The sequence below is a fragment of the Mixophyes fleayi genome, chromosome 3, assembly GCF_038048845.1.
Source record: "Mixophyes fleayi isolate aMixFle1 chromosome 3, aMixFle1.hap1, whole genome shotgun sequence".
Taxonomy (NCBI): domain Eukaryota; kingdom Metazoa; phylum Chordata; class Amphibia; order Anura; family Limnodynastidae; genus Mixophyes; species Mixophyes fleayi.
Window position 1 is genome coordinate 7,293,969 of NC_134404.1, and position 15,946 is coordinate 7,309,914.

At 38.8% G+C, this 15,946-nt stretch overlaps 11 non-coding genes across 11 annotated transcripts; all 11 read right to left on the minus strand.

Annotated features, from left to right (window-relative positions):
- Positions 1 to 498: 498 nt before the first annotated feature.
- Positions 499 to 570, minus strand: TRNAA-UGC (transfer RNA alanine (anticodon UGC)). Its single transcript has one exon. It is a non-coding gene; the product is annotated as a tRNA-Ala (tRNA).
- A 1,385-nt stretch (positions 571 to 1,955) lies between these two features.
- TRNAA-UGC (transfer RNA alanine (anticodon UGC)) lies at positions 1,956 to 2,027 on the minus strand. The gene has a single exon. It is a non-coding gene; the product is annotated as a tRNA-Ala (tRNA).
- A 1,384-nt stretch (positions 2,028 to 3,411) lies between these two features.
- TRNAA-UGC (transfer RNA alanine (anticodon UGC)) lies at positions 3,412 to 3,483 on the minus strand. Its single transcript has one exon. It is a non-coding gene; the product is annotated as a tRNA-Ala (tRNA).
- A 1,385-nt stretch (positions 3,484 to 4,868) lies between these two features.
- On the minus strand, positions 4,869 to 4,940 carry TRNAA-UGC (transfer RNA alanine (anticodon UGC)). The gene has a single exon. It is a non-coding gene; the product is annotated as a tRNA-Ala (tRNA).
- Positions 4,941 to 6,324: 1,384 nt separating this feature from the next.
- Positions 6,325 to 6,396, minus strand: TRNAA-UGC (transfer RNA alanine (anticodon UGC)). The gene has a single exon. It is a non-coding gene; the product is annotated as a tRNA-Ala (tRNA).
- A 964-nt stretch (positions 6,397 to 7,360) lies between these two features.
- On the minus strand, positions 7,361 to 7,432 carry TRNAA-UGC (transfer RNA alanine (anticodon UGC)). Its single transcript has one exon. It is a non-coding gene; the product is annotated as a tRNA-Ala (tRNA).
- A 1,384-nt stretch (positions 7,433 to 8,816) lies between these two features.
- On the minus strand, positions 8,817 to 8,888 carry TRNAA-UGC (transfer RNA alanine (anticodon UGC)). Its single transcript has one exon. It is a non-coding gene; the product is annotated as a tRNA-Ala (tRNA).
- A 1,384-nt stretch (positions 8,889 to 10,272) lies between these two features.
- Positions 10,273 to 10,344, minus strand: TRNAA-UGC (transfer RNA alanine (anticodon UGC)). The gene has a single exon. It is a non-coding gene; the product is annotated as a tRNA-Ala (tRNA).
- Positions 10,345 to 11,727: 1,383 nt separating this feature from the next.
- On the minus strand, positions 11,728 to 11,799 carry TRNAA-UGC (transfer RNA alanine (anticodon UGC)). The gene has a single exon. It is a non-coding gene; the product is annotated as a tRNA-Ala (tRNA).
- A 1,357-nt stretch (positions 11,800 to 13,156) lies between these two features.
- TRNAA-UGC (transfer RNA alanine (anticodon UGC)) lies at positions 13,157 to 13,228 on the minus strand. Its single transcript has one exon. It is a non-coding gene; the product is annotated as a tRNA-Ala (tRNA).
- A 1,384-nt stretch (positions 13,229 to 14,612) lies between these two features.
- TRNAA-UGC (transfer RNA alanine (anticodon UGC)) lies at positions 14,613 to 14,684 on the minus strand. Its single transcript has one exon. It is a non-coding gene; the product is annotated as a tRNA-Ala (tRNA).
- Positions 14,685 to 15,946: the final 1,262 nt, after the last annotated feature.

Consider the following 15,946-nt stretch of genomic DNA (forward strand, 5'->3'; position numbering starts at 1 on the left):
ATGATAGTTAACCATTTTATAGAAAGTCCAAGGATATAGGTAATTCTATGAACAGCATGTCTTCACCTCTGTTCCAAAAGCAGGTCATCAGGCTTGTAATTCGGGGCCTCCTAAATGTGCTCAAACACTGAGATACAGCCTCTCTTATGGAATGTATTATAACTTTTCCCATTACAGAAGAGTGCTTTCATGGACATTGAAGCGATGTTACTATCTCTGCCAGTGTTAATATGCAACTGTGTACCTAAATCTCACAAGTGACAACATAAAGCATCTGCATGAAAGTTTTTCAAAAAAGGTAAAGGGTGGCTTTCAGACATGTTAATGTTTCTTTTTATTAGATGACCAATTGTCAGCCTTTCCTTTACAGTGTAACATTGAGCCATTGTTTTAAATTCCTTATCAAACAATTTTTTTACCCATTCATCTGTTGGTTTGCTTGATTTCCTTGGCTCTTTCGAAGAGACAACTTTCAGTTGCGAAAGTAACCATAAAAGCTGGAGATGCCGGGGATTGAACCCGGGGCCTCATACATGCAAAGCATGCGCTCTACCACTGAGCTACATCCCCTTTTCTTTTGAGAATTGGGTGCTCGACTGATTGCATCTTTACATGTTATTCCAGTCTTCATAGGTAGATCTAAGAGGATGGAACGATGAGCACCATTATACTCTGATGGTGAGTAGAGAAACTGTGGTTTCCGCAGGTCATCAGGATGGCAGTAGAGAAACAATTCAAACTTTGGATGTTTGTGAGCCTTCCTCATCAGCGATTGATTTTTCATCAGATATCCTAGCAGATGTAATGGAAGTCATGGATATTTACACAGTTGCAGGTGAGCGGAGTACTGTCCGATAGACTGTAGTGTGCTAGGAAGTCATCCAGCTCTAAAAGATATTCAATGGTCTGGAAGACTTTTGCAACCTGGTGTGTAGCATCCAAAGTGCATGTTGATGCTTGTTGGCTAATAATATGGAAGAGTTCCTTTCGATAGGTCTTGAAAATTACCTGAACCCTGAACATTGAACATGCAATTTACCATTCTTTAAGCACACTTGGGCATTGTATCCTTTAGTTGTCACATTATTCAGTAATTCTAGCGGTTGAATAGTCCCAAATCATTGTAGAATCTTGCTTGAGCTTTAACATTCTTTCTTAGAGCTCTGTCATGCCTTTATTTGAACCTTTCCAGTAAATCCCTCTTAAGTCTCTTAACTGGTGTATTGCCATTCCCACTGATCATAACATCTTCAAGAAGAATTAGTGAAATACAGGTCTTGAGGGCTTTGGAACATTACTTTACAGATTTCCACAATGAATTGGTTCACTAGCTTGCTGACTATTTCATTCTTTTTTAAGATACTATATTCTTCTCACCTCAACCTGAACATCATTATGCCTTCTTAATTTCCCTCTCCTAGGAATAAGGGAAATAAAGTAGGTTGTCTTTCAGAAGATGATAGTTAACCATTTTATAGAAAGTCCAAGGATATAGGTAATTCTATGAACAGCATGTCTTCACCTCTGTTCCAAAAGCAGGTCATCAGGCTTGTAATTCGGGGCCTCCTAAATGTGCTCAAACACTGAGATACAGCCTCTCTTATGGAATGTATTATAACTTTTCCCATTACAGAAGAGTGCTTTCATGGACATTGAAGCGATGTTACTATCTCTGCCAGTGTTAATATGCAACTGTGTACCTAAATCTCACAAGTGACAACATAAAGCATCTGCATGAAAGTTTTTAAAAAAAGGTAAAGGGTGGCGTTCAGACATGTTAATGTTTCTTTTTATTAGATGACCAATTGTCAGCCTTTTCCTTTACAGTGTAACATTGAGCCATTGTTTTAAATTCCTTATCAAACAATTTTTTTACCCATTCATCTGTTGGTTTGCTTGATTTCCTTGGCTCTTTCAAAGAGACAACTTTCAGTTGCAAAAGTAACCATAAAAGCTGGAGATGCCGATGATTGAACCCGGGGCCTCATACATGCAAAGCATGCGCTCTACCACTGAGCTACATCCCCTTTTCTTTCGAGAATCGGGTGCTCGACTGATTGCATCTTTACATGTTATTCCAGTCTTCATAGGTAGATCTAAGAGGATGGAATGATGAGCACCATTATACTCTGATGGTGAGTAGAGAAACTGTGGTTTCCGCAGGTCATCAGGATGGCAGTAGAGAAACAATTCAAACTTTGGATGTTTGTGAGCCTTCCTCATCAGCGATTGATTTTTCATCAGATATCCTAGCAGATGTAATGGAAGTCATGGATATTTTCACAGTTGCAGGTCAGCGGAGTACTGTCCGATAGACTGTAGTGTGCTAGGAAGTCATCCAGCTCTAAAAGATATTCAATGGTCTGGAAGACTTTTGCAACCTGGTGTGTAGCATCCAAAGTGCATGTTGATGCTTGTTGGCTAATAATATGGAAGAGTTCCTTTCGATAGGTCTTGAAAATTACCTGAACCCTGAACATTGAACATGCAATTTACCATTCTTTAAGCACACTTGGGCATTGTATCCTTTAGTTGTCACATTATTCAGTAATTCTAGCGGTTGAATACTCCCAAATCATTGTAGAATCTCGCTTGAGCTTTAACATTCTTTCTTAGAGCTCTGTCATGCCTTTATTTGAACCTTTCCAGTAAATCCCTCTTAAGTCTCTTAACTGGTGTATTGCCATTCCCACTGATCATAACATCCTCAAGAAGAATTAGTGAAATACAGGTCTTGAGGGCTTTGGAACCATACTTTACAGATTTCCACAATGAATTGGTTCACTAGCTTGCTGACTATTTCATTCTTTTTTAAGATACTATATTCTTCTCACCTCAACCTGAACATCATTATGCCTTTTTAATTTCCCTCTCCTAGGAATAAGGGAAATAAAGTAGGTTGTCTTTCAGAAGATGATAGTTAACCATTTTATAGAAAGTCCAAGGATATAGGTAATTCTATGAACAGCATGTCTTCACCTCTGTTCCAAAAGCAGGTCATCAGGCTTGTAATTCGGGGCCTCCTAAATGTGCTCAAACACTGAGATACAGCCTCTCTTATGGAATGTATTATAACTTTTCCCATTACAGAAGAGTGCTTTCATGGACATTGAAGCGATGTTACTATCTCTGCCAGTGTTAATATGCAACTGTGTACCTAAATCTCACAAGTGACAACATAAAGCATCTGCATGAAAGTTTTTCAAAAAAGGTAAAGGGTGGCTTTCAGACATGTTAATGTTTCTTTTTATTAGATGACCAATTGTCAGCCTTTCCTTTACAGTGTAACATTGAGCCATTGTTTTAAATTCCTTATCAAACAATTTTTTTACCCATTCATCTGTTGGTTTGCTTGATTTCCTTGGCTCTTTCGAAGAGACAACTTTCAGTTGCGAAAGTAACCATAAAAGCTGGAGATGCCGGGGATTGAACCCGGGGCCTCATACATGCAAAGCATGCGCTCTACCACTGAGCTACATCCCCTTTTCTTTTGAGAATTGGGTGCTCGACTGATTGCATCTTTACATGTTATTCCAGTCTTCATAGGTAGATCTAAGAGGATGGAACGATGAGCACCATTATACTCTGATGGTGAGTAGAGAAACTGTGGTTTCCGCAGGTCATCAGGATGGCAGTAGAGAAACAATTCAAACTTTGGATGTTTGTGAGCCTTCCTCATCAGCGATTGATTTTTCATCAGATATCCTAGCAGATGTAATGGAAGTCATGGATATTTACACAGTTGCAGGTGAGCGGAGTACTGTCCGATAGACTGTAGTGTGCTAGGAAGTCATCCAGCTCTAAAAGATATTCAATGGTCTGGAAGACTTTTGCAACCTGGTGTGTAGCATCCAAAGTGCATGTTGATGCTTGTTGGCTAATAATATGGAAGAGTTCCTTTCGATAGGTCTTGAAAATTACCTGAACCCTGAACATTGAACATGCAATTTACCATTCTTTAAGCACACTTGGGCATTGTATCCTTTAGTTGTCACATTATTCAGTAATTCTAGCGGTTGAATAGTCCCAAATCATTGTAGAATCTTGCTTGAGCTTTAACATTCTTTCTTAGAGCTCTGTCATGCCTTTATTTGAACCTTTCCAGTAAATCCCTCTTAAGTCTCTTAACTGGTGTATTGCCATTCCCACTGATCATAACATCTTCAAGAAGAATTAGTGAAATACAGGTCTTGAGGGCTTTGGAACATTACTTTACAGATTTCCACAATGAATTGGTTCACTAGCTTGCTGACTATTTCATTCTTTTTTAAGATACTATATTCTTCTCACCTCAACCTGAACATCATTATGCCTTCTTAATTTCCCTCTCCTAGGAATAAGGGAAATAAAGTAGGTTGTCTTTCAGAAGATGATAGTTAACCATTTTATAGAAAGTCCAAGGATATAGGTAATTCTATGAACAGCATGTCTTCACCTCTGTTCCAAAAGCAGGTCATCAGGCTTGTAATTCGGGGCCTCCTAAATGTGCTCAAACACTGAGATACAGCCTCTCTTATGGAATGTATTATAACTTTTCCCATTACAGAAGAGTGCTTTCATGGACATTGAAGCGATGTTACTATCTCTGCCAGTGTTAATATGCAACTGTGTACCTAAATCTCACAAGTGACAACATAAAGCATCTGCATGAAAGTTTTTAAAAAAAGGTAAAGGGTGGCGTTCAGACATGTTAATGTTTCTTTTTATTAGATGACCAATTGTCAGCCTTTTCCTTTACAGTGTAACATTGAGCCATTGTTTTAAATTCCTTATCAAACAATTTTTTTACCCATTCATCTGTTGGTTTGCTTGATTTCCTTGGCTCTTTCAAAGAGACAACTTTCAGTTGCAAAAGTAACCATAAAAGCTGGAGATGCCGATGATTGAACCCGGGGCCTCATACATGCAAAGCATGCGCTCTACCACTGAGCTACATCCCCTTTTCTTTCGAGAATCGGGTGCTCGACTGATTGCATCTTTACATGTTATTCCAGTCTTCATAGGTAGATCTAAGAGGATGGAATGATGAGCACCATTATACTCTGATGGTGAGTAGAGAAACTGTGGTTTCCGCAGGTCATCAGGATGGCAGTAGAGAAACAATTCAAACTTTGGATGTTTGTGAGCCTTCCTCATCAGCGATTGATTTTTCATCAGATATCCTAGCAGATGTAATGGAAGTCATGGATATTTTCACAGTTGCAGGTCAGCGGAGTACTGTCCGATAGACTGTAGTGTGCTAGGAAGTCATCCAGCTCTAAAAGATATTCAATGGTCTGGAAGACTTTTGCAACCTGGTGTGTAGCATCCAAAGTGCATGTTGATGCTTGTTGGCTAATAATATGGAAGAGTTCCTTTCGATAGGTCTTGAAAATTACCTGAACCCTGAACATTGAACATGCAATTTACCATTCTTTAAGCACACTTGGGCATTGTATCCTTTAGTTGTCACATTATTCAGTAATTCTAGCGGTTGAATACTCCCAAATCATTGTAGAATCTCGCTTGAGCTTTAACATTCTTTCTTAGAGCTCTGTCATGCCTTTATTTGAACCTTTCCAGTAAATCCCTCTTAAGTCTCTTAACTGGTGTATTGCCATTCCCACTGATCATAACATCCTCAAGAAGAATTAGTGAAATACAGGTCTTGAGGGCTTTGGAACCATACTTTACAGATTTCCACAATGAATTGGTTCACTAGCTTGCTGACTATTTCATTCTTTTTTAAGATACTATATTCTTCTCACCTCAACCTGAACATCATTATGCCTTTTTAATTTCCCTCTCCTAGGAATAAGGGAAATAAAGTAGGTTGTCTTTCAGAAGATGATAGTTAACCATTTTATAGAAAGTCCAAGGATATAGGTAATTCTATGAACAGCATGTCTTCACCTCTGTTCCAAAAGCAGGTCATCAGGCTTGTAATTCGGGGCCTCCTAAATGTGCTCAAACACTGAGATACAGCCTCTCTTATGGAATGTATTATAACTTTTCCCATTACAGAAGAGTGCTTTCATGGACATTGAAGCGATGTTACTATCTCTGCCAGTGTTAATATGCAACTGTCTACCTAAATCTCACAAGTGACAACATAAAGCATCTGCATGAAAGTTTTTCAAAAAAGGTAAAGGGTGGCTTTCAGACATGTTAATGTTTCTTTTTATTAGATGACCAATTGTCAGCCTTTCCTTTACAGTGTAACATTGAGCCATTGTTTTAAATTCCTTATCAAACAATTTTTTTACCCATTCATCTGTTGGTTTGCTTGATTTCCTTGGCTCTTTCGAAGAGACAACTTTCAGTTGCGAAAGTAACCATAAAAGCTGGAGATGCCGGGGATTGAACCCGGGGCCTCATACATGCAAAGCATGCGCTCTACCACTGAGCTACATCCCCTTTTCTTTTGAGAATCGGGTGCTCGACTGATTGCATCTTTACATGTTACCATTCTTTAAGCACACTTGGGCATTGTATCCTTTAGTTGTCACATTATTCAGTAATTCTAGCGGTTGAATACTCCCAAATCATTGTAGAATCTTGCTTGAGCTTTAACATTCTTTCTTAGAGCTCTGTCATGCCTTTATTTGAACCTTTCCAGTAAATCCCTCTTAAGTCTCTTAACTGGTGTATTGCCATTCCCACTGATCATAACATCCTCAAGAAGAATTAGTGAAATACAGGTCTTGAGGGCTTTGGAACCATACTTTACAGATTTCCACAATGAATTGGTTCACTAGCTTGCTGACTATTTCATTCTTTTTTAAGATACTATATTCTTCTCACCTCAACCTGAACATCATTATGCCTTTTTAATTTCCCTCTCCTAGGAATAAGGGAAATAAAGTAGGTTGTCTTTCAGAAGATGATAGTTAACCATTTTATAGAAAGTCCAAGGATATAGGTAATTCTATGAACAGCATGTCTTCACCTCTGTTCCAAAAGCAGGTCATCAGGCTTGTAATTCGGGGCCTCCTAAATGTGCTCAAACACTGAGATACAGCCTCTCTTATGGAATGTATTATAACTTTTCCCATTACAGAAGAGTGCTTTCATGGACATTGAAGCGATGTTACTATCTCTGCCAGTGTTAATATGCAACTGTGTACCTAAATCTCACAAGTGACAACATAAAGCATCTGCATGAAAGTTTTTCAAAAAAGGTAAAGGGTGGCTTTCAGACATGTTAATGTTTCTTTTTATTAGATGACCAATTGTCAGCCTTTCCTTTACAGTGTAACATTGAGCCATTGTTTTAAATTCCTTATCAAACAATTTTTTTACCCATTCATCTGTTGGTTTGCTTGATTTCCTTGGCTCTTTCGAAGAGACAACTTTCAGTTGCGAAAGTAACCATAAAAGCTGGAGATGCCGGGGATTGAACCCGGGGCCTCATACATGCAAAGCATGCGCTCTACCACTGAGCTACATCCCCTTTTCTTTCGAGAATTGGGTGCTCGACTGATTGCATCTTTACATGTTATTCCAGTCTTCATAGGTAGATCTAATAGGATGGAACGATGAGCACCATTATACTCTGATGGTGAGTAGAGAAACTGTGGTTTCCGCAGGTCATCAGGATGGCAGTAGAGAAACAATTCAAACTTTGGATGTTTGTGAGCCTTCCTCATCAGCGATTGATTTTTCATCAGATATCCTAGCAGATGTAATGGAAGTCATGGATATTTTCACAGTTGTAGGTCAGCGGAGTACTGTCCGATAGACTGTAGTGTGCTAGGAAGTCATCCAGCTCTAAAAGATATTCAATGGTCTGGAAGACTTTTGCAACCTGGTGTGTAGCATCCAAAGTGCATGTTGAAGCTTGTTCGCTAATAATATGGAAGAGTTCCTTTCGATGGGTCTTGAAAATTACCTGAACCCTGAACATTGAACATGCAATTTACCATTCTTTAAGCACACTTGGGCATTGTATCCTTTAGTTGTCACATTATTCAGTAATTCTAGCGGTTGAATACTCCCAAATCATTGTAGAATCTCGCTTGAGCTTTAACATTCTTTCTTAGAGCTCTGTCATGCCTTTATTTGAACCTTTCCAGTAAATCCCTCTTAAGTCTCTTAACTGGTGTATTGCCATTCCCACTGATCATAACATCTTCAAGAAGAATTAGTGAAATACAGGTCTTGAGGGCTTTGGAACATTACTTTACAGATTTCCACAATGAATTGGTTCACTAGCTTGCTGACTATTTCATTCTTTTTTAAGATACTATATTCTTCTCACCTCAACCTGAACATCATTATGCCTTCTTAATTTCCCTCTCCTAGGAATAAGGGAAATAAAGTAGGTTGTCTTTCAGAAGATGATAGTTAACCATTTTATAGAAAGTCCAAGGATATAGGTAATTCTATGAACAGCATGTCTTCACCTCTGTTCCAAAAGCAGGTCATCAGGCTTGTAATTCGGGGCCTCCTAAATGTGCTCAAACACTGAGATACAGCCTCTCTTATGGAATGTATTATAACTTTTCCCATTACAGAAGAGTGCTTTCATGGACATTGAAGCGATGTTACTATCTCTGCCAGTGTTAATATGCAACTGTCTACCTAAATCTCACAAGTGACAACATAAAGCATCTGCATGAAAGTTTTTCAAAAAAGGTAAAGGGTGGCTTTCAGACATGTTAATGTTTCTTTTTATTAGATGACCAATTGTCAGCCTTTCCTTTACAGTGTAACATTGAGCCATTGTTTTAAATTCCTTATCAAACAATTTTTTTACCCATTCATCTGTTGGTTTGCTTGATTTCCTTGGCTCTTTCGAAGAGACAACTTTCAGTTGCGAAAGTAACCATAAAAGCTGGAGATGCCGGGGATTGAACCCGGGGCCTCATACATGCAAAGCATGCACTCTACCACTGAGCTACATCCCCTTTTCTTTTGAGAATCGGGTGCTCGACTGATTGCATCTTTACATGTTATTCCAGTCTTCATAGGTAGATCTAATAGGATGGAACGATGAGCACCATTATACTCTGATGGTGAGTAGAGAAACTGTGGTTTCCGCAGGTCATCAGGATGGCAGTAGAGAAACAATTCAAACTTTGGATGTTTGTGAGCCTTCCTCATCAGCGATTGATTTTTCATCAGATATCCTAGCAGATGTAATGGAAGTCATGGATATTTTCACAGTTGTAGGTCAGCGGAGTACTGTCCGATAGACTGTAGTGTGCTAGGAAGTCATCCAGCTCTAAAAGATATTCAATGGTCTGGAAGACTTTTGCAACCTGGTGTGTAGCATCCAAAGTGCATGTTGAAGCTTGTTCGCTAATAATATGGAAGAGTTCCTTTCGATGGGTCTTGAAAATTACCTGAACCCTGAACATTGAACATGCAATTTACCATTCTTTAAGCACACTTGGGCATTGTATCCTTTAGTTGTCACATTATTCAGTAATTCTAGCGGTTGAATACTCCCAAATCATTGTAGAATCTCGCTTGAGCTTTAACATTCTTTCTTAGAGCTCTGTCATGCCTTTATTTGAACCTTTCCAGTAAATCCCTCTTAAGTCTCTTAACTGGTGTATTGCCATTCCCACTGATCATAACATCTTCAAGAAGAATTAGTGAAATACAGGTCTTGAGGGCTTTGGAACATTACTTTACAGATTTCCACAATGAATTGGTTCACTAGCTTGCTGACTATTTCATTCTTTTTTAAGATACTATATTCTTCTCACCTCAACCTGAACATCATTATGCCTTCTTAATTTCCCTCTCCTAGGAATAAGGGAAATAAAGTAGGTTGTCTTTCAGAAGATGATAGTTAACCATTTTATAGAAAGTCCAAGGATATAGGTCATTCTATGAACAGCATGTCTTCACCTCTGCTCCAAAAGCAGGTCATCAGGCTTGTAATTCGGGGCCTCCTAAATGTGCTCAAACACTGAGATACAGCCTCTCTTATGGAATGTATTATAACTTTTCCCATTACAGAAGAGTGCTTTCATGGACATTGAAGCGATGTTACTATCTCTGCCAGTGTTAATATGCAACTGTGTACCTAAATCTCACAAGTGACAACATAAAGCATCTGCATGAAAGTTTTTCAAAAAAGGTAAAGGGTGGCTTTCAGACATGTTAATGTTTCTTTTTATTAGATGACCAATTGTCAGCCTTTCCTTTACAGTGTAACATTGAGCCATTGTTTTAAATTCCTTATCAAACAATTTTTTTACCCATTCATCTGTTGGTTTGCTTGATTTCCTTGGCTCTTTCGAAGAGACAACTTTCAGTTGCGAAAGTAACCATAAAAGCTGGAAATGCCGGGGATTGAACCCGGGGCCTCATACATGCAAAGCATGCGCTCTACCACTGAGCTACATCCCCTTTTCTTTCGAGAATCGGGTGCTCGACTGATTGCATCTTTACATGTTATTCCAGTCTTCATAGGTAGATCTAAGAGGATGGAATGATGAGCACCATTATACTCTGATGGTGAGTAGAGAAACTGTGGTTTCCGCAGGTCATCAGGATGGCAGTAGAGAAACAATTCAAACTTTGGATGTTTGTGAGCCTTCCTCATCAGCGATTGATTTTTCATCAGAATCCTAGCAGATGTAATGGAAGTCATGGATATTTTCACAGTTGCAGGTCAGCGGAGTACTGTCCGATAGACTGTAGTGTGCTAGGAAGTCATCCAGCTCTAAAAGATATTCAATGGTCTGGAAGACTTTTGCAACCTGGTGTGTAGCATCCAAAGTGCATGTTGATGCTTGTTGGCTAATAATATGGAAGAGTTCCTTTCGATAGGTCTTGAAAATTACCTGAACCCTGAACATTGAACATGCAATTTACCATTCTTTAAGCACACTTGGGCATTGTATCCTTTAGTTGTCACATTATTCAGTAATTCTAGCGGTTGAATACTCCCAAATCATTGTAGAATCTCGCTTGAGCTTTAACATTCTTTCTTAGAGCTCTGTCATGCCTTTATTTGAACCTTTCCAGTAAATCCCTCTTAAGTCTCTTAACTGGTGTATTGCCATTCCCACTGATCATAACATCTTCAAGAAGAATTAGTGAAATACAGGTCTTGAGGGCTTTGGAACATTACTTTACAGATTTCCACAATGAATTGGTTCACTAGCTTGCTGACTATTTCATTCTTTTTTAAGATACTATATTCTTCTCACCTCAACCTGAACATCATTATGCCTTCTTAATTTCCCTCTCCTAGGAATAAGGGAAATAAAGTAGGTTGTCTTTCAGAAGATGATAGTTAACCATTTTATAGAAAGTCCAAGGATATAGGTAATTCTATGAACAGCATGTCTTCACCTCTGTTCCAAAAGCAGGTCATCAGGCTTGTAATTCGGGGCCTCCTAAATGTGCTCAAACACTGAGATACAGCCTCTCTTATGGAATGTATTATAACTTTTCCCATTACAGAAGAGTGCTTTCATGGACATTGAAGCGATGTTACTATCTCTGCCAGTGTTAATATGCAACTGTGTACCTAAATCTCACAAGTGACAACATAAAGCATCTGCATGAAAGTTTTTCAAAAAAGGTAAAGGGTGGCATTCAGACATGTTAATGTTTCTTTTTATTAGATGACCAATTGTCAGCCTTTCCTTTACAGTGTAACATTGAGCCATTGTTTTAAATTCCTTATCAAACAATTTTTTTACCCATTCATCTGTTGGTTTGCTTGATTTCCTTGGCTCTTTCGAAGAGACAACTTTCAGTTGCGAAAATAACCATAAAAGCTGGAGATGCCGGGGATTGAACCCGGGGCCTCATACATGCAAAGCATGCGCTCTACCACTGAGCTACATCCCCTTTTCTTTCGAGAATCGGGTGCTCGACTGATTGCATCTTTACATGTTATTCCAGTCTTCATAGGTAGATCTAATAGGATGGAACGATGAGCACCATTATACTCTGATGGTGAGTAGAGAAACTGTGGTTTCCGCAGGTCATCAGGATGGCAGTAGAGAAACAATTCAAACTTTGGATGTTTGTGAGCCTTCCTCATCAGCGATTGATTTTTCATCAGATATCCTAGCAGATGTAATGGAAGTCATGGATATTTTCACAGTTGTAGGTCAGCGGAGTACTGTCCGATAGACTGTAGTGTGCTAGGAAGTCATCCAGCTCTAAAAGATATTCAATGGTCTGGAAGACTTTTGCAACCTGGTGTGTAGCATCCAAAGTGCATGTTGAAGCTTGTTCGCTAATAATATGGAAGAGTTCCTTTCGATGGGTCTTGAAAATTACCTGAACCCTGAACATTGAACATGCAATTTACCATTCTTTAAGCACACTTGGGCATTGTATCCTTTAGTTGTCACATTATTCAGTAATTCTAGCGGTTGAATACTCCCAAATCATTGTAGAATCTCGCTTGAGCTTTAACATTCTTTCTTAGAGCTCTGTCATGCCTTTATTTGAACCTTTCCAGTAAATCCCTCTTAAGTCTCTTAACTGGTGTATTGCCATTCCCACTGATCATAACATCCTCAAGAAGAATTAGTGAAATACAGGTCTTAAGGGCTTTGGAACCATACTTTACAGATTTCCACAATGAATTGGTTCACTAGCTTGCTGACTATTTCATTCTTTTTTAAGATACTATATTCTTCTCACCTCAACCTGAACATCATTATGCCTTTTTAATTTCCCTCTCCTAGGAATAAGGGAAATAAAGTAGGTTGTCTTTCAGAAGATGATAGTTAACCATTTTATAGAAAGTCCAAGGATATAGGTAATTCTATGAACAGCATGTCTTCACCTCTGTTCCAAAAGCAGGTCATCAGGCTTGTAATTCGGGGCCTCCTAAATGTGCTCAAACACTGAGATACAGCCTCTCTTATGGAATGTATTATAACTTTTCCCATTACAGAAGAGTGCTTTCATGGACATTGAAGCGATGTTACTATCTCTGCCAGTGTTAATATGCAACTGTGTACCTAAATCTCACAAGTGACAACATAAAGCATCTGCATGAAAGTTTTTCAAAAAAGGTAAAGGGTGGCTTTCAGACATGTTAATGTTTCTTTTTATTAGATGACCAATTGTCAGCCTTTCCTTTACAGTGTAACATTGAGCCATTGTTTTAAATTCCTTATCAAACAATTTTTTTACCCATTCATCTGTTGGTTTGCTTGATTTCCTTGGCGAAAGTAACCATAAAAGCTGGAGATGCCGGGGATTGAACCCGGGGCCTCATACATGCAAAGCATGCGCTCTACCACTGAGCTACATCCCCTTTTCTTTTGAGAATCGGGTGCTCGACTGATTGCATCTTTACATGTTATTCCAGTCTTCATAGGTAGATCTAATAGGATGGAACGATGAGCACCATTATACTCTGATGGTGAGTAGAGAAACTGTGGTTTCCGCAGGTCATCAGGATGGCAGTAGAGAAACAATTCAAACTTTGGATGTTTGTGAGCCTTCCTCATCAGCGATTGATTTTTCATCAGATATCCTAGCAGATGTAATGGAAGTCATGGATATTTTCACAGTTGTAGGTCAGCGGAGTACTGTCCGATAGACTGTAGTGTGCTAGGAAGTCATCCAGCTCTAAAAGATATTCAATGGTCTGGAAGACTTTTGCAACCTGGTGTGTAGCATCCAAAGTGCATGTTGAAGCTTGTTCGCTAATAATATGGAAGAGTTCCTTTCGATGGGTCTTGAAAATTACCTGAACCCTGAACATTGAACATGCAATTTACCATTCTTTAAGCACACTTGGGCATTGTATCCTTTAGTTGTCACATTATTCAGTAATTCTAGCGGTTGAATACTCCCAAATCATTGTAGAATCTCGCTTGAGCTTTAACATTCTTTCTTAGAGCTCTGTCATGCCTTTATTTGAACCTTTCCAGTAAATCCCTCTTAAGTCTCTTAACTGGTGTATTGCCATTCCCACTGATCATAACATCTTCAAGAAGAATTAGTGAAATACAGGTCTTGAGGGCTTTGGAACATTACTTTACAGATTTCCACAATGAATTGGTTCACTAGCTTGCTGACTATTTCATTCTTTTTTAAGATACTATATTCTTCTCACCTCAACCTGAACATCATTATGCCTTCTTAATTTCCCTCTCCTAGGAATAAGGGAAATAAAGTAGGTTGTCTTTCAGAAGATGATAGTTAACCATTTTATAGAAAGTCCAAGGATATAGGTCATTCTATGAACAGCATGTCTTCACCTCTGCTCCAAAAGCAGGTCATCAGGCTTGTAATTCGGGGCCTCCTAAATGTGCTCAAACACTGAGATACAGCCTCTCTTATGGAATGTATTATAACTTTTCCCATTACAGAAGAGTGCTTTCATGGACATTGAAGCGATGTTACTATCTCTGCCAGTGTTAATATGCAACTGTGTACCTAAATCTCACAAGTGACAACATAAAGCATCTGCATGAAAGTTTTTCAAAAAAGGTAAAGGGTGGCTTTCAGACATGTTAATGTTTCTTTTTATTAGATGACCAATTGTCAGCCTTTCCTTTACAGTGTAACATTGAGCCATTGTTTTAAATTCCTTATCAAACAATTTTTTTACCCATTCATCTGTTGGTTTGCTTGATTTCCTTGGCTCTTTCGAAGAGACAACTTTCAGTTGCGAAAGTAACCATAAAAGCTGGAGATGCCGGGGATTGAACCCGGGGCCTCATACATGCAAAGCATGCGCTCTACCACTGAGCTACATCCCCTTTTCTTTCGAGAATCGGGTGCTCGACTGATTGCATCTTTACATGTTATTCCAGTCTTCATAGGTAGATCTAAGAGGATGGAATGATGAGCACCATTATACTCTGATGGTGAGTAGAGAAACTGTGGTTTCCGCAGGTCATCAGGATGGCAGTAGAGAAACAATTCAAACTTTGGATGTTTGTGAGCCTTCCTCATCAGCGATTGATTTTTCATCAGATATCCTAGCAGATGTAATGGAAGTCATGGATATTTTCACAGTTGCAGGTCAGCGGAGTACTGTCCGATAGACTGTAGTGTGCTAGGAAGTCATCCAGCTCTAAAAGATATTCAATGGTCTGGAAGACTTTTGCAACCTGGTGTGTAGCATCCAAAGTGCATGTTGATGCTTGTTGGCTAATAATATGGAAGAGTTCCTTTCGATAGGTCTTGAAAATTACCTGAACCCTGAACATTGAACATGCAATTTACCATTCTTTAAGCACACTTGGGCATTGTATCCTTTAGTTGTCACATTATTCAGTAATTCTAGCGGTTGAATACTCCCAAATCATTGTAGAATATTGCTTGAGCTTTAACATTCTTTCTTAGAGCTCTGTCATGCCTTTATTTGAACCTTTCCAGTAAATCCCTCTTAAGTCTCTTAACTGGTGTATTGCCATTCCCACTGATCATAACATCTTCAAGAAGAATTAGTGAAATACAGGTCTTGAGGGCTTTGGAACATTACTTTACAGATTTCCACAATGAATTGGTTCACTAGCTTGCTGACTATTTCATTCTTTTTTAAGATACTATATTCTTCTCACCTCAACCTGAACATCATTATGCCTTCTTAATTTCCCTCTCCTAGGAATAAGGGAAATAAAGTAGGTTGTCTTTCAGAAGATGATAGTTAACCATTTTATAGAAAGTCCAAGGATATAGGTAATTCTATGAACAGCATGTCTTCACCTCTGTTCCAAAAGCAGGTCATCAGGCTTGTAATTCGGGGCCTCCTAAATGTGCTCAAACACTGAGATACAGCCTCTCTTATGGAATGTATTATAACTTTTCCCATTACAGAAGAGTGCTTTCATGGACATTGAAGCGATGTTACTATCTCTGCCAGTGTTAATATGCAACTGTGTACCTAAATCTCACAAGTGACAACATAAAGCATCTGCATGAAAGTTTTTCAAAAAAGGTAAAGGGTGGCATTCAGACATGTTAATGTTTCTTTTTATTAGATGACCAATTGTCAGCCTTTCCTTTACAGTGTAAC